Source organism: Malaclemys terrapin, chromosome 1 (assembly GCF_027887155.1).
Source record: "Malaclemys terrapin pileata isolate rMalTer1 chromosome 1, rMalTer1.hap1, whole genome shotgun sequence".
Taxonomy (NCBI): Eukaryota; Metazoa; Chordata; order Testudines; family Emydidae; genus Malaclemys; species Malaclemys terrapin.
The window spans coordinates 179,391,287-179,413,681 of NC_071505.1; positions in this window are offsets into that span (position 1 = coordinate 179,391,287).

The window sequence follows — 22,395 nt, forward strand, 5'->3', positions numbered from 1 at the left end:
GATATAACCTATTTAGAAATGATCAAATGGGCAAAAGGGGAGGGGGAGTGGCACTCTGTCAAAAATGGCAGTAACTGTTTGAGTTACTGACAGCTTGGAAATAAGTGATCTTGAATACTGATGGATCAATGTCCTAATAGATAAAGTACAAGATATGGTACTAGTTGGTGTCTGCTACAGACCATCAAATCATACTAGAGCACAGCATGACTGGCAACCTATATAACGTGTAGGGAGGGGGGAAACGGCCTGATCATGGATGACTTCATTTTAAGTGACATATGCTGGATGTCTCATCTGCTAGTACTAAACAGTCCTTGGAATTTATAAATATTATAAATGACAATTTTCTAACTCAAGAAGTGTTGCATCCAACACAGAGAAATTCCTTGTCTTAATAGATAAAGCAGAACTGATCACAGATCTAAAAATTAATGGTGGCTTAGATGCAAGTTGTCACAACTTGATTACATTCATTATGTACGAACAGGATGAAGTCCAAGCCAGTAATATATCTACCTGGTGTTTTAAATGGGCCAGTTTCACAAAGCTGAAAATAATTGTGAACCAAATCAGCTGGCAATAAAAAAACAAACAAAAAACCCCCAGCAAAATGTGAATGATAATTGGGAACTGTTTAAGAACATTTTACTAGATACACAAAAAGCGACAACCCACAATTGAGAAAGAAGGCTACAATGGTTAAAATACAACAAAATAAAACAAAACACCAGACTGACTTAGAAGGGAAGTTAAAACAGCAATAAATAATTTGTATATATTAAAAAAGAGAAGTTGATAACAATGAATAAAAATTGGAAGCTAGGAATTGTAGAAAATTGATAAGAGAAGTAAAAGGATGCACGGGGAAGTCTATTGCCAGCAAAGTTAAGGAGAATAAAGAGTTTTTAAAAAAGTATATTAGGAACAAAAGGGAACCCAACAATGTTATTGTTCCACTGCTAGATGAAAATGGAAGAACTGTCAATAATAAATGAAGAGAAGGCAGAAGTGTTCAATAAATATTTCTATTCTGTAAAAAGACTGATGATATAGTCATATCATATGATAATGATCAAGTACTTTCCATTCAAGCAGTAACTAAGGAGTAAGTTAAACAGCAACTACTAAACTTAGACATTTTAAAGTCCTCAGGTTCAGCTAACTTTCATCCAAAAGTTTTAAAAGAACTGGTTGAGGAGCTTGCTGAACCATTAATGCTGATTTCTAATAAGTCTTGGAAAACTGAAAAGGTTCCAGAGGATTAGAAGAAAGCTAATGTTGTACCAAAGTTTTAAAAGTGTAAATGTGATGATTTAGGTAAATGATAGGCCTGTCAGCCTGAAGTTGATCCTGGGCAAAATAATGAAATGACTGATATTGGACTCAATTAATAAAGAATTAAAGGAGGGTAATAAAATGAATGTCTATCAACATGGGTTCATGGAAAATAAACTTGTCAAAGTAACTTGATTTAAAAAAAAATGAGATTACAAGTATGGTTGATAAAGGTAACAGTGTTATAGTAATTTGCTAAGACTTCAGTAAGGCATTTGAGAAACTAGAATGATACAAAAACCAACATAACACATTAAATGGATTTAAAACTGTCTAAGAAGTCTTAAAATGTAACTGTAAATGAAAAATCATCATCAAGCGGATGTGTTTCTAGTGGGATCCCACAGGGCTCAGTTCTTGGTTCTATGCTGTTTACTATTTTAAATCAATGACATGGAAGAAAATAAAATCATCATTGATAAAGTTTGCAGATGATCAGGATTGGGTAAGTGCTAAATAATGAAAAAGCACAGAGCAATCAGGATCGCTTGGTGAGCAGGGTACAAGCAAATAATACACGTTTCAATATGGCTAGATGTAAGGCCAGGTGTCTAGGAGCAAAGAAGATAGGCCATACTTACAGGATGAGGGGATTCTATACTGGGAAGCAGTCACTCTGAAAAAGATTTGTGGGTCACAGTGGATAATCAGCTGAACATGAGCTCCCAATGTGATGCTATGGCCAAGAGGACAAATGTGATCCTTGGATGTATAAAAAGAAGAATATCAAGTAGAAGTAGGGAGATTATATTACCTCTGTGTTGGCACTGAGGTGACAACTACTGGAATACTGTGTTCCTTTTTGGTGTTTACACTTGTCATAACTATTAAAGGGGAGGGTAACAACCCTCCTGTGTACAATGCTATAAAATCTCTCCTGGCCAGAGACACCAAAATCCTTTTACCTGTAAAGGGTTAAGAAGCTCAGGTAACCTGGCTGACACCTGACCCAAAGGACCAATAACGGAACAAAATACTTTCAAATCTTGGGGAGGGGAAAGGCTTTTGTTTGTGCTCTTTGTTTTGCGGGTTGTTCGCTCTTGGGACTAAGAGGGACCGAACATCAATCCATGCTCTCCAAATCCTTCTGAACAAGTCTCTCGTATTTCAAACTTGTAAGTAACAGCCAGGCAAGGCGTGTTAGGTTTATCTTTGTTTTCTCAACTTGTAAATGTTCCTTTTGCTAAAGGGTTTACCTCTGTTTGCTGTAACTTTGAACCTAAGGCTAGAGGGGGTTCTTTTGGGCTCTTTGAATCTGATTACCCTATAAAGTTATTTTCCATCTGGATTTTACAGAAATGATTTTTACCTTTCTTTCTTTAATTAAAAGCCTTCTTTATAAGAACCTGATTGATTTTTCCTTGTTTTAAGATCCATGGGTTTGGATCGGTGTTCACCAGAAAATTGGTGGAGAAGTCTCTCAAGGCTACCCACGGAAGGGTTATAGTACTTGGGAGGGAGATATTCTGGGGGGGAGGTAGACAGAGTTTCCCAAACGACTCAAATAATTTGGGTGGTGGCAGCAAAACCAGATCTAAGCTGGTAGTTAAGCTTAGAGGTTCTCATACACGTCCCCACATCTGTACCCTAGAGTTCAGAGTGGGGAAGGAACCTTAACAACATTTCATGGATGTTGGATGTTGAAAATGTAGAGAGGGTTTAGAGAAAAGTCACAAGAATTATTAAAGGCTTGGAAAACATACCTTATAGTGACAGTCTCAAGGAGCTCAATCTATTTAGTTTATCAAAGAGAAAGGTAAGGGATGACTTGAGCACAGTTTATATTAGAAGTACCTTCAGGGGGAACAGAAATTTGATAATAAAGGGCTTTTCTTTCCAGCACACAAAGGTATAACATGATCTAATGGCTGGAAATTGAAGCTAGACAGATTCAGACTGAAAATAAGATGCAATTTTTTAATAGTAACAGAGGGGTAGCCGTGTTAGTCTGAATCTGTAAAAAGCAACAGAGGGTCCTGTGGTACCTTTAAGACTAACAGAAGTATTGGAGCATAAGCTTTCGTGGGTGAATGCCCACTTCATCAGACGCAAGTCCTTCTGTTGCTTTTTTAATAGTGAGTGCAATTAGCCATTGGAACTATTTCCCGACAGTTGCAATGGATTACCTGAACAACCTTAATTTGTCTGTTATTGTGCATGCATGAGAGTCTTTAAAAATACATACTCACATATTTTTCCACTGAACCTCTGCTTCAGTCACTGCATAGGATGGACGGTGCTCAGTTAATGAGCAGCTGTTCAAGATTGTTTTGTTCTCATTGAATATGTGGCCCTGTGCCTTATTTACTGCACGTTATTCACACTCTGCTCTGAAGACAGAATTACAGTATTGAGTGCTCCAAACATTAATTTATTTTCACAACCGGTGAGGTGATGGTATTATCCCCATTTTAGAGATGAAGAGTGGAAGAACAGAGAAATTAGGTAAAAAAAAATCCACTTATTTTGGGTGACAATTTGAGATACCTGGGAAATGGTTTTTCAGACTAAGCCCCAACTCAGTTATATTAGTTAAACAGCAACTAGTTGTTGGCATAGTGGGGACTAAATAATCCTTAGAAGTGCCAGTAGGGCGACCTGGTATGAGCCACTGCCCCTCAATCCAATTAAGCTTTGGAGGGAAAAGAGTCTGCCTCCCCACCCTCTTACTCCACATCAGCAATCTCTGACTGCTACAGACTTGTCTCAATGGGCTCTGAAGCATTGACTTTTTCCAAAAACATTATAGGTGGTTGTGAGGGATATTATGGATTCTTTCAGCTTCTGTTCTGGGTCCTGAGCAGTAATTAAGGAAACCCTGGGATTTCCCTAGCAGCCATCAAAGAGTTTCTAGGTTGTTGCCGAAAGACATTTCCGGTGCTATTCCTGTCCCCATTGTATCAAAGAGGGGCAGTTCTAGACACTTACCAACTCCCTAAACCAATTCTTGATGGGGGAGCTACAACCTATACAAGCAGCAGTCCTCTCTGATAAACCCGCTGTAAGGGAAAGAATCTACCGCAGCTGGCCCGCAAAGAGTCTGGCACAAGGCACCACCCTTCCTGGAGACGTTTAAGATAAGGAAATGATGTGGTGGATCTATGGGGGAAGAGGTCTCAGTGCCTATGAGGAATCCAGCAGACCCTTTGTTCTTCCTCCCTTTGGACTGTTTGAAAGATGTTAAGAAGATCCATGAGGTGGTTCCTTTCCACCTCCTTTCCCTCTGCCAGTGAGATTGGGCCTATCGTGAACCAGAACCCCAAAGTAGAGCCTTGTAGTTGCTGTTCAACACCAAAACCCAAACTGCTGGAAGGGGGGTTGGTTCCAGCACCCCTTTATTTAAACCAGCGTAATTTGGGTTGGAATGTTCAAGGCAATGAACTATATTCTACATCAATGTTCTTGGACAGGAATACCTGGCCACATGTGGCAGAATAGTTTCAAGTACCCAATGTACATACAAATGTGCTAAAAGGGTAAGGATAAAACCAGAACAATTCATCTGAAACCTGACACTGTGGTGGTTGGAGAAAATAGGACCACTTTGGTGGTTGGAGAAAATAGGACCTGGATCTGAACCATACCTGATTTTGTTTTAAAATTTTGTTAAACCCAAACTTACCTGAGGAGGTCTTGCTAAACCAATACCCCTAACAGCTATGCCCAGCTCTACTGGGACAACTTGTTTAGAAGCAAATCCCAGAAATATCAGCTTCAAAAGACAAGGTTTTATGCAAATGATATCAGGCATCACTCTATGATGCCATTATGTCATTTTACTCGTATTGCTTAGAGTGGTGATTCTGTTGCTGCAAGTGAAGAACAATAATGAAGCAATTACCAGTTCAAAATTAAGTTTAATGTTCCCACATCCCTTCTAAAACCTACTGGGACAAATTGTCTCCCACTGAACTGAGTCAGGCTGCACAAGTGTAATAGAGAGAAGCATTTGGCCCAGTGCATTGTACGATGATTGCACTGAACTAGGCATGTTTGGCATATCTCTATTTGTTATCACTAAATGACTAAAGCCATTCATTTACAGAATCCTCCATAACTTATTGTTTGAAGTGTATTAATAGCCAGCTGCCTCAGAGAAAGGCATTGCTAGACAGGCCAGATTGAGAACATAGGATATTACGGTTTTAATGAAGTTACATTCCTTAGTGATTTTTTTTTTTTTTTTGCATGGAACCTGTCAGTTGCTGCTTCCCAAAGACCTTATCCTTTCACACATTGTTAGCTTTATAAGGGGGATGAGACAATATATAAAATCCACTTAAGTAAAGGTCTGCTTCATCCAGTATTACCACTGGGAACCTAAACTGGCAGCAGTTTACCAAAGCACAAGCAAAAATCAATTTTAATTAGTATTTTTGGCTTTAATGAAAAGTGATTACAAAATTGGCATTTTAGCTAATACTGTTGAGATTTATGGAGGAGTGATGCTAATTAATTTTCTGTTGAATTGCTCTGGGCCATGAATAACTGCAATAAAATGGCAGATCTGCTGATATCAGGACTCTATCAGCACTTCGGAGCTTCTTAACAAAAGGGAGCTTAATGGGCTGCAGGTATATTTTACATTACTTCTCATAAACTACACATTATTACTCCTTTATAAAGAAGTGTTTCAGGGAGCCCAACTTTTTGCATTTTATAATTAGAGCAATGTCTCTTCATATAACTTGGTGTCAGCATATGAACGCTTTCTTTACAATGTAATGCTATATTAAGAATTGCTAGATAGGGAGGATGTTATTGGGTCAGAATTAAGCTTACCTTACATTACTTCTTGTTTATTCCCCTGATTAATTGTATTGTTTTACTTATTAGAAAGATACAATTTAATCTATCCACTTGCATTTAGCTTGTAAGCTTTATGACAGGGACAATCTTTTATTCTGAGTTTGAATAGTGCTAGCAAAAAGGGATGCTGAACCTGATGGGGGCCTCCAAGTGCTACCACACTCCAAACAACAGAACATTTGTCTTATTTAATTTGGGAATATGGGCCCTGAATCTGATCTAAGTTACACACAGCAGTGCAAAATTGGTGTAACTCTACTGACTTCAGGGGACTCACTTTATTTCCCATATACCTGTGTGACTGAGATCAGAATGAGGTGCACAGGTCAAATGAGGGCTGCCAAGTGCAGATGAATTGGGGGAGAGGTGGTGTGAAGGCACAGAAAACACACAGGAGGCAACCCTAATGCGAGTTAGCTCTCCCCAAGTGTAAGAACTGCCAGGTGTACAGAACTGCAGAAGTGGAAATTTGGATGGGCGGGCGTCAGAAAGTTGGCAGTGGGATGAATGGTGTAGCAAGAGTCATTGTTCTGTCCACACTAGCCTCCAAAATCTTTAATGTGATAATTATAACATGTTAAAACAACTAAAAATCCAAGTGTAAACATACTCATTATGAGCTTTGTGTTTATATTTCTGATGCCTTGTTACAGGAATCTGAAGCGCGTTGTAACAATGAGCAAAATGTGATAAACACATAGGAAAATGAATTAAAAAAAACTTTATGTGAAGCCTCTGAACAATTTGTCAATCACAATTTCCTACAGTGCCCATCACTGTAATATCAGGGGGCATGGATCAGCATTCACGTCACACTCCCCATCAGTAATTGGCCCAGGCCAGGAATGCTAATGATCCAACCAGCAGACCAAATTCGGTGATGAATCCTAGTTATGTGCTACCTGAGGCACGTTGCGCATATGCTAAGATGACTGTAGCATCTAAGTTGTTGACATGAAGCTGAAAAGCATGCGATGTGTTTTAGATTCTCAGGCTTTTATGGAAATTAATTCCCCCTCCCCGGTAGCCAATGTAAACAAATGTCTGACTCTGGGCTGTTTTCTGCTTTGCTTAACCAATAACAATTTACAAGTTTATCTGACATGAGTCTCCTGTACTAATGAGTGACTGCCGTTAAAATCTTTAGGGTCAGATTATGGCTAGTTTGGCCCAGATTCACAAATGGAGGATAGTACACAGTTCCATTGTGATACCTGCCCATAGAGCAGCCCTTACCCTCCCCAGACATGAAAGGCTGTTCCTCATCTCCATGGAAAAAGGAAGGAATAGGTGAGGCCACAGCTTCCAAACCACACAGGCTTTAGTGGTGAGATCCAGTTCAGAATGTTACAAAATAATTAATTGAAACACCAATTGTAAGGATTTTAACGGGTGATTATTGTATGTGCATATAGACAGCATCTTTTTTCTGCAGAGAAACCATACCGCAGTCCATGAACAGATTCTAATTCATGAATGAACTTTTGGAATGAATCAAAAAATCAAAATATTCCTTAGAAGTATGGGGATTATCAGCAACCTGAAGCATTCAGAATGTCACAGAAAGATGAAAAATACAAAAGAATACAACCAGAACTGAACAAACAAACAAAACCCCTCACCACCTTGAGTATTAAGCTGAAATGTTAAATTTAATTACACTAATATCCCTTACTTAAGTGGCTGGGAGATAAGATGAAGCTGATGTACTTAATGGTTCAGCCTACCATTCATTATCTCCTCTGGAGTTCCAGGTGCATATACCTATCCATGATGGGACGGGGACACCCTATCCAGTGAGGGGCAAGTTCACCCCATCTTTCGAGCTGCCCTCTATCTCTAGGCATTGAGACCTAAGGGCTAAAGTCAATAGAGTTGCCCCGATCCACAGGGCTGTAAATCCCAATGTCCGGAGTCTATATAATCATCCTGATCCACAGGGTGGTAGAGTCTTGTGACCCACATCAATCAGGTAGCCCTTCTCCACAGAGTAGTGAGGCCTAGTGGCCAGAGTCCATAGAGTTACTCTGGTTCAGAGGGCAGTGGGGCCTAGCGGCCAGATTCAATAGAGATACCCTGGGTATGTAGGGAAGCAAGGCCTAGCGTCCAGAGTCATTAGAGATACTCCACGTTCGCAGGGCCATGAGGCCTATCGGCCAGAGTCCATAGAGTTACCCTGGTTCGTGGGGCAGTGTGGTCTATTGGTCAGATTCACTAGAGATACCCCAGGTTCATAGGGAGGCCTAGTGGGCAGAGACAATAGAGTTGCCCTCCAGGCAGGGCTGTATAGCTTAGCAGCCAGTTTTGGGGTGTGGGTGGTGGCCAGAGCAGGGGGATCCGGGCCCTCCCTGCTCCACCGGTTCCCAGCCGAGGGCCCTGTCAATGGTGAGGGTGTCTGCCACAGAGTCAGAAGGGATCCGTCTGCAACATGCTGACTAGCACTGGGACAATGGCTAGTCCCTCCCCGGGCTACTGCCTACCACAGGGATCAACGTTTGGCACGCGGCTCGCCAGGGTAAGCACCCTAGCGGGCCGGGCCAGTTTATTTACCTGCTGACGCGGCAGGTTCGGCCGATTGCGGCCCACACTGGCCGCGGTTCGCCATCCCGGGCCAATGGGGGCGTCGGGAAGCGGCGCTGGCCGAGCGATGTGCTGGCCGCGGCTTCTCGCCGCCACCATTGGCCCGGGACGGTGAACCGCGGCCAGTGAGGGCCGCGATCGGCCGAACCTGCCGCGTCAGCAGGTAAATAAACTGGCCCGACCCGCTAGGGTGCTTACCCTGGCGAGCCGCGTGCCAAACATTGCCGACCCCTGGCCTACCATGATACTTGTGGTGATGGTCTGTGTCTTTGGGTTCCTCAGCCGGTGCAACTCCCCGCAGCTCAGACCTCCCTGGTGCATCCACAAGTCACTGGACATCTGCTTGGGTGTCAGCACCTCTGGCTTCCACGGTCCAGGGTTCCAACTGCTCCCAGGTGGGAGCTGGCAAGGAGCGGCCTTCCTCTCTGGCAGTCAGCCCAGACTGAGCTGGGCTGCTCCCTCTTATACTGGTGCTAGTGGAGCATGCCCTGTAGGGATATGGGAGCGGTGCTTCTTCTGTCCACAGTGAGGAGTTAACCCTTCCTTCCAACCCATCCAGTGCAGGGTGAGTTAACCCTGTCACACCATCCAACCAATTACTTCGTTAATCTCACAGCTGCATGTGGTCCATGGTAGAAAATGGGCCCATGGAAAATGCTAATGAAATTTCTGACTCTTATTAGTGGCCTTTAGTGACCATTAGACCTGGCATGTATATGTTAAACAAAAAGACAAATACTTTACTTCTTATGGTTTTATCCCAAAATTTGCATATAAACACAGTTTACTAGATCAAGTTTATCCAGTGGAGAGCTGGCCAACTGCTGCCTCTAGAGCTCTATAAAGTGACCTGTGACTGCTCTGGTCTTTCAGCTCAGCCAGCAGCGTCTGTGGGTTCCAGCGTGCTATTCTCCATCTTGACCCAACTAGACTTGATACTTGGATTAAGTTCAAACGGTAGAATCAATGAAACCCATGCACCCACACCCACACAAAACCAGCCTCAGGGAAAAACAAACCCAAAATATTCATATCATCCAAAGCTATTGAAAATGTTCTCCACTAGGGCCTTTCTATAGAGCCCTGGATCATTGACACCCAAGAGTTGTTATTTTTAAGCACTAGCTTTGTGTTAGGCCCTGTACAAGACATGAATAAAGAGATTGTTCCTACCACTGGGAGTTCATAATTAAAAAAGGCATCTAAGAACAACTGCGCCCTATCAGCCTCCTTTAGTTTTGAGTGCTCTTTATCCATCCTCCCATTGGGTCACTCCCTGTGGCTTCACATTCTCCTTGTTCCAAGAAGCAACATTAAACTTCCAATATATTTTCCACAAGAAAAAAAAGCCATTTAGCCAGGGGAGCATGTTACACAAAGGAGCTGTTCACCAGTTCTGTAACCCTCCAGCTAGCAGTTCTTCTCTAGTCCCATGATACTCTAATGTCATGCAGCTGCATCCAGATTTCGGGGGAGGAAGGGAAATCATCCTTAGTGCCACACCTCATTTTCTTGTTTTAAAACCACATGGTTTTAGAACCTGCTTGTTCCCCACCAAAAAAAATAGACAGAAAGAAACAGGAGATCCACAGGAATGAGAGATGGGTGACCATATTTCCTAAAAGAGAAAATGGGACACCATCTGGGGCTAGCCTGAGGCCTCCCCCCTACACGGGGTTGGCCCAACCCCCCATGTGGGACTGGCCTGAGCTGTTCCCCCACCCTGCTTAGGCTGACTGTGCCACTTGCACTCCTTGGCCTGTGCCGCTGACTTCCCCCCCTCTGCCCAGCCCACACAGGACTGGCCTGAGCTGCTCACACCTCAGGCCCACGCGGGGTCGGCTTGAGCCACATGCCCAAGCCTTCCCTCCCCCATGCAGGGCCCCACCCCCCATACCACCCGCACATTCCTTCATCCCCCACTAGGGGTTGCACCCCATTTTTTTTCAAAACTGAGCATTTGTTCCATTTGCTCTTACCAACTGATACAGTCTTGCCAACTGATACATACAGATGCCCAGTTTTGCCAAAAAAGTGGGGACTGCTGGGACAGGGCTTAAAAAAGGGACCATCCTGGCCAAAATGAGACGTATGGTACCCTACCTATTAGACAATGGGATTTACACATGTGCTTAAAGTTAAGCCAATGGGATTTAGGCATGTGCTTACGTGCTTTCCTGAATAGGACGAATGCTTTCCCAGATCAATTCCTTGATCCCAATGTATTTCTTCTCTCGCTTTGTTGATGTTCACAACCCTTAATTTATATGGTCTGTGAAGGTCATTAATGTGAGGTTTCCTAGGTTTTAAATAAGAACTGATCTAGCACTGATCCTGGAATACCACATTAAAAAACAAAACTTCCTCCACCCTATACTGAGTTCAATACATTCCTGTTTATCAGTGACTTCCATTTACAATCCTTCAGCCAGTTTTTGACCCATGTGACTGTGTGCCTATCTAAGCCAATTTGAATGAATTCTGAGAGTAAGATTTCATGGGACATGGCCTTAGATTCTTTCATAAGAGTTAAAAATAACATCTATCACTTTCTCTTCATCTACTAATGTTGTAATTCTATCAAAGACAACGATCACATTTTCCTCATACGATTGATTCTTTATAAATCCAAGCTGTTATGCTCACAGTCCTGTTTTCCTTTTAATGTTTAGGGCTTGATTTTGCAGTTACAGTGCATAATGTCCTATGTAAGAAGTGGTATATAAAAACCATTCTTCCTTCCCTGCTCTCCCATTGCCCCAGGGAGTGGTAGTGTGCTATTGACTCTTACCAAGGGCAGATTATTCCCCCTCCATGTCATCTCCATTGCATGACCTGACATTCTGGGAGAGAATGGGGGGCAGGGGAAGAAGCAGAACCAAATGCCTGCCCCCATGCCTCCTCTCCCTTCCTACATCCTGCTCACCTGCTTGGGGAGAAGGGGAAGCAGCAGCTTCCTTGATCCTTGGAACCTTCAGAAACTCCATCCACAAAAAGAGCATCAGCTCCTCCATCAGTAGAGGGGATGGGCCACAAAAAAAACACACACAAGTCAACTAAGTTTGGGGAACAAAAATGCAAGATGGGAATGGGAGTGAGATCAAAGATTTAAAATGAGGGATGCAAAAGGGGACATGGAGCAGATAACCAGGGACAATGCCCACTGCCCCCCAAGATGTCAAGAGAGTCAGTGGAGATCACCCAAAGGAATTCTGCCTGAATACGTGCTTGACTGAGTCCAAAAAAGCCCCACAATCACAGGCAGCCTTCTCCACCAACTTTTCCTAGACTGGCCATTTTGGTCAGTGCCAGGAGGTGGATGGTGAGGAGGTCTCTGGACTTTATGGGGGCATAGATGAGATGTGCACAAACTAAAAACAAAAACAAAAAAGTCCAGGGGAAAGTGCAGCCAATACTTCAGGAATATGTTTTGGAAGAGGGTCTGTAATCAGGTCTACTGCAGATAAGCATTCACCAGGATCTTTCTTCTGCCATAAAATGGAGGACCACTTAAACTGTGCTAGTAGCACACCCATGCTCATGGCTCTAAGGAAGAGGTACCATCAGAACTCTCTGGTAAGCCGCAGAACTAATGTGGAAAATATATATTTTCCCACTGGGGACATTTACCCTCAGATAATGGCAGCAGGTCCTGCCACTAAGAGTATGTCTATACTGCAATCAGAAGGTGTGATTACAGCTCATGTAGGCATACTGAGCTAGTTGTGGTCTAGCTAGAAGAACAATAGTGGTATAACTGTGGCAGCTAGAAGGGTGAGACTCACAATAAAATTGTGAGCGTTGGCAAAACATTAGATTTGTCGTTTCTGTGAACGCCACCTTTATTTTAAAGACATGGGTAACTTCAATGTGCTTCATTTAATACAAGCTAAGTACAATCCTCAGTCTTGGCAAGTTGTTAGTGGGGTACTTATTTGGGTAAACTTTGAGTTCCCCATATCTCCTCGCAGTGCCATTGTAGATTCATGCTGATACTTTTATTCCTGTATTTTCTGTGACAATTTTTCACTGACAATTTTGGGAAAGATATTGCTGTACTGCAGAATGAATGAATGAATGCAGAACTACCAGCTAGTTAAGACACCAGGCAATTTATAAAACACAAATCATCATACAAACACTATAGAAAAATATTCTGCTAAATTTAAAATGAGAGGGATTTCTTTTTATGGCTAAGTTTTAAATCCAAGACAATAGCTATTCATAATGACAATGGTGATTGATTTATTTGTTATTGGCCTTATTCTCTTCTCCTATTATTGAGTGTTAGAGTGGCGAAGGCATTTGGGTGACATGGGATTGTTTATGGGCCTCATGAGGGACTTTCAAAGGGACTTGAGTTATTATTTCAATAGCTTAGGGTCTAAGTTAACGTATTCCTCTGGATCTCCCAATGAATCTTGTCTCACCTGGGTCTGTCTTGTAGTTTCTTGAGGCAAGGGCTGTTGAAATTTATGAGTTAGATAGCACCAAGCACATCACCGGTATAAACAACATGACAATAATTTACAGTCATGTGACAAATTATTTGAAAATGGAAATGCCAGTTAGCTGTGGGGACAAGTGATCTTTGAGCAGCATCAATGTTGATAGCACTGCAAATTCTGAAACAAAAGGTATTCCTGGATCCATTTTGCATATTGATATCGTGGTACATATGGGTCCAAACTCCATCTGGGTATAAGTAGGTGCAACTCCACTGAAATCAATGCTTACATGAAGTCTAAATTTGGCATGTGATATGTACAATCACATGTTGTTTGCAGTTCCTGGAAAACACTGGTGGACAATATGAGGGGTTAAGAAAGAGCCTGATCTTGAGCAGTGCTCCCACTGATGTCACTTTCTTAATTAAGTTAATGGGAGTTGTGCAAATTCAGTACCACTGTGGATCAGGCCGTTGAGGTTTAAATGGGATTTTATCCTTCAGTCTCTCATTTTTGGAGGGACAGAGGCTGGAGACATTGCTGTTTGTGTGTGAAATATGTCATTGTCAAGTACCAGTAGTGATAATGCTGGAGTGGTTTATACAATTCCCAGCAAGTTATGTTTTGTGCTGAAATTAGTCATGCTAGGTTTCAGCCCAGAGATGCATTTTGGGGAAAGTTTGAAGAGACCTGATCATCTGTTTCTGAGTCATCCAAAGTGAAGAAATAGTTTATAAAGCTTCCAAATTTTGCATATGCATTTTTGCACTTGGATAACTCCAACAAATGTGAGTCAGACTTGGCACATACATAAACCTAATGGATACTGCTTAAATTTAAAATAAATAATTAAAAGATTGGCCCAAACCCCAAACATCTCCATACTTTGAAGGGTTTGAAATCTAGATATGAATTTAGCAGCTTGGGCCCAAGTTTGGTTAAGAAACAAAAATATGAATGGCCATACTGGATCAGACCACTGAATTTATTAATTCTTTTCTGAACCCCGTTGTTATCCTTTTGGCCTTCATAACATCCCTTGGCAACAAATTCCACAAGTTGACTGTGCATTGCAGGAAGTACTACTTATGTTTGTTTTAAACCTGCTGCCTATTCATTTCTTTGGGTGACCCCTGGTTCTTGTGTTATGGGAAGGAGTAAATAACACTTCCTTATTCACTGCCTCCACACCATTCATGATTTTGTAGACCTCTACCATATCCCCACTTAGTAATCTTTTTTCTAAGCTGAAAAATCCCAGTATGGAGGCTGTTTGATACACCTAATAATTTTTATTGCACTTCTCTGCACCTTTCCCAATCCTAACATATATATATATATATCTTTTTGAGATGGGGCAACCAGAACGGAACGAAGTATTCAGGGTGTGGGAGTACCATGGATTTGTATAGTGGCACTGTGATATTTTCAGTCTCATCTATCCCTTTCCTAATGGTTCCTACATTGTTAGCTTTTTTTGATTGCCACTGCACACTGAACAGATGTTTTCAGATCCACAATGACTTCAAGATCTTTCAAGCTAATTTAGACCTCATCATTCTATATGTATAGTTGAGATTATTTTTTCCCCACAATATGTATTACTTTGCACTTATCAATATTGAATTTCATCTGCCATTTTGTTGCCCAGTCACCCAGTTTAGTGAGATCCCTTTGTAACTCAACACAGTCAGCTCTGGTTTTAACTGTCTCGAGTAATTTTGTATAGTCTGCAAAAACAAAGTAGCCAGTTAGTGACCTGCTGTCCATATTACTGGTTATATATTAAAATAAATTAGAGGTGGGTGATCATTATTTAATGTGTATGAAAATGTGCATTACTTCAAGCGAATTTCACTTTTTGCAATCAAATTCCACCCTGGGAAAAGCCATCAATTCATCCCAGGTAACAATTGTGCCATTTTGAGGAGCAAAAATAGCTTTATTTGGGAAATGAATATTTCACCTGCAAATTGTCTTTCTTGTTCACAATACAGCTTTTTTTTGTAAGCCTGTGTAAGTGTGATTACGCAGTGATGTTGGTGGCAGAGAAAATTTTTCTGACCATCTTAAATTAGGGATAGGTAAGGGGATATTGTGGTTTTCCTTTCTCGGTCACCATTTTAAACCTGGTCTAAGTATTAGTTACAAAGCACTTGCTGAGGTTCTGGCTGCACTTTCCCCCACATCTTTTCCTTTATGCACTCCTTGTCTGTGGCCCCTCCCTATTGTGAGATCTGAGCTTCATCCTGAATTTGGCCAAGATTGCCATATCTCCATCCAGGAGGAGAAAGCTGAATGGAAGTGCTCTACAAGCATGGGGCCATTTCCTGGTTATATGTATCTGGGCAGAGTTCATTTGGGCAGCATCCACGGACTTCTTGAACTCAAGGAGCAGTAAGCACTGTATGTGGTTCTCTGCTGGGTGCCCCTATCTGGTTCCCTCATTTGAAATATTTGATTGCCACTCCAATTCCTGTTTTATCATTTGTTGTCCAACAGAATCAGTTGTTTTCTGGTCTACGTGGCCCTTCACTGGATTGAAGGGGTGGGCCTTTAGTTCAAAGTGGGTGTAGACCCATGCTCCCAGAATTCAAAATGGGCTGAGACCTTTCATGAGTAGTAAATTAATAGTTAGTGAAGATATGTCTTTTCTTTTTAATCTTAAAATTAAAGGTGAGACGAGGAAAACACTACCAAAATACAACAACCAGTTTGGCTAGGTGTCATAGGTTTTACCCCCACTCTGAACTTTAGGGTACAGATGTGGGGACCTGCATGAGAACCCCTAAGATTAATTACTAGCTTAGATTAGTATGCTGCCACCACCAAATTGTTTAAACAACTGTTTATGAGTCATTTGGGAGCTCTGTCTCTCTGGGCATAAAAACTTAAAGTACACAAAAGAAAACCCAATTTGATTCCCCCTCTATTGCAAAAAGAAGTCACAAAAGGAAATAAACATAAGCTAATTTATTCCTTCTCTAATACTCACTACCCTGGTTGATTCCTGGATCTTTTCACTCTGGCACAGAACTTAATGAACTGACTGAACAAAGGACTTTTTCCCTCCTTCCTGTTTGAAAGTATCTTATCTTCTTATTGGTCCTTCTGGTCAGGTGTCAGCTAGGCTATGTGAACTTCTTAACCCTTTACAGGTAAAAGAGGAATTAACCCTTAACTGTCTGTTTATGACACTAGGGAAGAAGCAAACAGATTCCAGATCCAGAATAATAAATGCTAGATCACATCTTTGAAACCTTTTGGATAGAGAACTCTCATTTAAATCGCTGAAATCCAATTTAGATAGTAAAAAAAAAAATCACAACTACCTACTGGCATATCTCTTCATGGTGTTGCTAATAGTAGAAGTGGATTTTTTTCTAATTAAGTGGAAGATGGGAAGTGAGATGTAGATCTATGGGTAAGATCCGGTGGATATAGGGTGAAATCCTGCTTCCATTGAAGTCAGTGAGCGTTTTCCCATTGATTTTAATAGAACCACAATTCATAATGTTCTAAAGGAATTGTCCAAGCTGATTCTTACCTTATAAGAAAATTCAACCATATTAATTGAAGATGCATTAAAAAAAGCTGTTAGAGAAGCAGCAAGACATACTTAGTTGAGGGACTTGGTGCCAGAGCACATGTCTGTGAGCTTTTGGATGCACACTGCAAGGTCATATGCTTACATGGGCCTCCTGTGAACCATCATGGCAGAACCGGAGCTCACTGGCTGACTGGTTATCATCAACAGATTGTAATTGTCACAATAATGGGAACTACATAAAATATGTAAATAAAAACCTCAACACCTGCAAGGGGAACAACCCTACTGTCATTTCATTTTCTACAGTCACATATTCATTTCCATTAGAGTACATCACACCTTTAATGTAAATTCCCCTTATCTCATATTTTCAGCTCTCTCCTATTTTCAGGCACACACAGACTATTTGCTGGCTTTTCCCTCCCCCTACATTAAAATCTTGGTGGAATCTTTTTGTATACAGTACAAGCTAAATGCAAATTGTCTAATTAGTTTCATAGTTAGGCTCAACATAGGCTAAGTATCATTTGTGAGAAGCAACATGGTAAGTTCCAGACAGAAGACAACTCAAGTTTAAAGTTGATTTCACTGTAACTTCCTTTACTTTTGCCATGTGGGGTAGAGCGTGAGGGAATCTTTCTCTAACAGCTGTTTGGCTTGTGAATCCTCCCACATTGTTCATTACTAGAACTCTATGGAGGATGGATGGGTGGAGAGGAACATGTGTTCCAAAATCAAAATGATTAATCTCATGTATGTTAGAGTCTGAAAGGTCAGCCCAATAGAACAGAGCTTTCTGGGGAAATGAGTAGCAGAGCCTGGGTAGAAATTAGAGCAAAAAACTCTTGGGGCTTTCTATCTTCCCTTTGTGGGCATCTTGCTTCTCCCGCTTAAGACTTACTCATTCTTTGGATACCTAGTGGTGAACATAGGGCACTTTAGACCTGGTGGTTGGTTGGATATCTGCATGTTTTCATTTAGGGTGACCAGATGTCCCGATTTTATAGGGACAGTCCCGATTTTTGGGTCTTTTTCTTATTTAGGCTCCTATTGCCCCACACCCCCTGTCCCGATTTTTCACATTTGCTGTCTGGTCACCCTATTTTCATTACACCCACACACTGTTTATTATTTAACATTTGTATTGCAGTAACACCTAAAGGTAACAGGTGCTTTACAAACAAACATAAGTGACAATTCTTTCCCCATAAAGCTTTATTTATATATAATTATATTATATGGGACTCCTCTTCTTTTAATAAGGCCATCCAACCATGTCAGTCAATGCACTCCTATCATGCTCTCTAGAAATCTTCTAGGCTATTTGGCTTATGGAACTCGTGCAGCCTAAATAATCTTTAATAATGAATAAAAACAACAATAAAACTTACCTGTATATAATGCCTTTCATCCCTAAGGAATGAAGAAACATTTAAAAAAAGACACACTAGCTGTCTGGGAAGAACTCTGGAATCAACATTTTATCAGTTCCTGTTGGTTTTACAATCATTTCTTTTCCCCAGTGTCTGCAAGCCTCTGCAGAGCAGTCTCCTGAGAGAGCCTTCAGCTGAGCTGGTAAAACTGATGACAGGCTGGCTGAGTGCATGTGTGCCTCAAAGACCTAACTTCACTAAGTCTCTCACATGCCAACACCATGCTAATGCCCTCGAGCTTCCAGAGAGCACTACCCAACCCCACGTTTTGCACAAGTCTGAACACAGCTCTCCCCCCCTCACAAAGGGACTCTTACAAGGTGGCAAGAAAGCAGTTGGGAGGGGGTAAGAAAACGGGAAATTCCCTTCCAGGCATCTCACAGCACACAAAACCATTCCTGCCGGGCCATCTACCTCTGCTTCTTTTGTGACAGATTTCCTAGTTTCTTTCTTTGTGATTAAGTTTTTATTGATTTTCATAAAGAAATGGTCAATGAAAAGTGCAAGAAGGTAAAGGATTCACAGCTTGAAAATCTGGTCACCCTAGGATCATGTAATAGTTACCCTTTAATATAAGATATAAATAACACTAATAAGCCAGGAACTTCACACTTTTCTGTTCATATGCTTTGATGTTTCTTAGACTATGTCCATACTACAAGCTAGGGGTTTAATGCCCCTGCTCCTGTACACATAATTCCTCTCACTAGCTCACTGAGAGCTAGCACTAGGGTTGCCGCCCATCCAAGTTTTACCCGGACAGTCCAGATTTTGGCTTCTGTGCCATTTAGGGCAACTGGAAAGTCCGGTCAAAAAGGGGACCTGGCAACCCTAAATGGCACCTTAGCCAAAAGTCTGGTTACCATGGGGCGGCACTGGGTCATTAACCTGTGCCAGTCCCTGTTCATCTGGGATTGCCTTCTACCTGTAGGCAGGCTACTTGAGACGATCCAGTGAGTGATGGGGAGTGAAGGGGAGAAGGAAGGGAGAGGAGCGAGTGACAGGGCCTATGGAAAGAGACGGAGAAGGGGTTGGGCCTCAAGGGAAGATGTGGAGCAGGGGCAGGGCCTTGGTGGGTGGGGTGGGCAGGAAGAAGCAGAGCAGGAGGCAGTGCTTTATAATAATAATAATATATGGAGATATACCTATCTCATAGAGCTGGAAGGGACACCCCCTTTATTTCTCCAGCTTCCACACCACATATGAGACAGACAACGTCTGGCAGAGCTAGACATGGCTCTCTCAGGAGCCCAAGATGAAGTGTTCCTTCACCCCAAGTCACTCCAGTCCTTGCCGGCCAGAAGAGCGAGGGAAAAGTGACACCAGTGATGACCATGCCAAACAATTTTGGAATTAATGGATGTACAGCTGATTGCAATTGCCCACAAAACATATGTAAAATAAGTCAAGCTAGAAAAGGAACAGTTCAGCCACAAAGCTGCAAGAGCCATAAAAACAGCCACTTTCTCTTCTAAAGATCTTAGCAATTGTTAAATTGGTCCTTACTGTATGTTGTGTAATTTGACCATTTAAATGAGCCTGAAACTTTCCAGCTACTATGGCTGTCTTACATGTATCACAGTTGTTTATGGATGAGCTTTTTTTATGACCTGGATGTTTTTACAGCTGAAATGGTTAGGGTTACGTTAACTCATTAAATTCATTATTTTTAGTCTCTATTTTACTTTTTTGCCTGAGCTTTCCTCAAGGGTGGATGAAGCCTAAATCAACATCAAGGAACGACACTAACAAAAAGACCATATCACCTTTACAAAAACTGGCATGTGAAGCAGGAGCAGATGGGGAGGTACTACGATAGAGAGCTGATTCCAGGGCCTCAGCCCTTTCTGCCTCTAATGCTTCCTCTTTGAATTTAGTGCACCATAGTTCTATGCATTATATGCCACAATTGTCATGCTCCATAATTCACAGAGTAACAACAGTTCTAATTTCAAAGCATGGCAACTGGCAGACAATTGAGTGGCAGCACATGCAGCAGGCCCAGAAAGTAAGACAGCTAGGGCTGCCCAATACAGAGTTTTAAAGTAGGGGGTGAGGATCTGGTATAGAGAGATTAAGACAGGAGGAACCTGCACTCAGGGAGAGTAAGATATATGGGAAGGTATTTGCACAACAGAGTGAGGGATGTGAAGAGCAGGATGTGGGAGGGTATGGGCATAGAAATAGGAAGGGTAATTCCAAGTTTAGACAGAAAAATCAGGCTCTTCCTTCTAAGGTGCAGACCACCTGAATTTCCCATTGACTTCCATTAGAGTTACGAAAAATGAGGCCCTTCTATCTAAGCTTGGTATTGCTCTCTATGAGGAGCATCTATCACTGAGGGAGACAGAGATCAGATGATAGGAAGTGTGTCATAGAGTTTACTACTCACCACTGAGGCACCTCCTTGTGGCTCATCTAGGGATTAGCTCTTCCTGAGCTGACACCCCCTTCATTCGGTTGCTAGCCCCATGATGCCTCTTTGGATTTGACTGCTCCCTCTATGTGACCCAGGATACTCCCTTTTCATGGCTTGGCCATCCGGCAACTGTAGATTTCCCCTTCCAGGGTATCTAGGTACCTCTGGCCAAATTATCTCAGGCAGTCTTCCTCTCCACTACTCGGACTACGCCACTTCCCAAGTGGCCTGTAGGGACCCAGGCCTGCCCCCATCACAGGTTCCAGCCCAGGGACCATTTGCCTCAGCAACCATGGCCTACCCAATCTCAGACCCTCTCACTGTTTCCCTGGGCTCTTTCCTTCCTTTCTCTGTCTTCTGGCCAAGCCCTGGGTTACCATTGGAGCCTCCTCCACTCCCTTGTAGCTGCATCACCCTGTACTGGGTTATAACCAGAGTCTGTTTTCCCAGGCAGAATACCAGGGTTTACTTCCCCCTAGGTCTCCTCCTTGTCTCTTGCCAACTCCCCCACTCTCAAGAGAGGAACTGCAGAGTTACCCCTTCTTGTGTGCTACTTCCTAATTTTATATTCACTCAGCCTGCTCCTGCCCAGCTGGGCTTCATCATTAGTTAGACCTTAACAGCCCTGATTGTCTTCCAGGTGCACCCTGTCATAGGGCTAATTGACCCTTTCTATGTACTTGAGCCTTGCATGAGGTGGACAGCCCATCACAAGGTGGTATCACCAAGGAGTGGGGATAGAGATGATGATGATATTGATAATTCCAGGCTCCAGCAGCCCTTAATCCATCCATGCATTCTCTAATTATTCCCCTTGTCCTCCTAGTCATGTTGCTGATCCCATTGGCCTTGTGTAAGCTACTGAAACCATTCTAATACAAACCTCAAAAATACAAATTAAAACAAATGCTGGGATATTTAACAGAGCTATCTTATGGGACCTCATTGCAGGTGACAAAAATACAATGGTACAACCACTATCATAGAGTTAGGACATGTCTACACTGAAAAAAACATAAACAAAAACATGTCAGTGATTCTCAGATCCTGGGTCAACTGACTCACAAGGTTTCTGCTATGGGGCTAAAAATAGAACTCTGAGATACCTTCCCCCTCCCCCGCTACATCTCAGAACCTGGGCTCCAGCCTGAGTGGGAGCATCTACACTGCTATTTGTATCCCCATAGCATGAGCTTCATGGACAGCAGAGGAATGGTGACACTCAGGAATCTTGGGTTCCTTATCAGGTTGTGGAGGGTAGTATTCTTTAGTGGGCACGGACCCCTTTCTCTACTTCCCCCCAAGCTTCACCCCTTCTTCTCCTTCATCTCCAACCTATCCCTGTCCCAGCCCCACAGGCATCTATCTTCTGATTTCTCCGGGGGTGCTCGACCCGTGCTCCACCCCAGGCCTCATCCCCACTTCATCCCTTCCCCCAGAGCCCCACCCCACCTCTTCCTGCCCCCACTTCTCCCCCTCCCCACCAGTGCCTCTTCCCAGTCACTGATCAGTGGTGGATGGGAGGTGCAGGAAGTGGGAGGAGCTGATCGGTGTGGCCTGCCAGTGGGTGCTGAGCACCCACTATTTTTTCCCCTGGGTGCTCCAGCCCCAGAGCACCCATGGAGTTGGTACCTATGGCCAGCCCTACACCTGGGTCCTCATTCCAGTCCAATTCTCCTCATCCAGGCTCCACACTTCTCAGGCTTCTGATTCCCATCCCAGTCTCCCTGCTCAGTTAGTCCTAGTCTTTCCTGCAGACTCCCCATCCCAGTTCTAGTCTTCCCTTCCACGTTCCACTCTCCTTGCCCAGCAACTTGC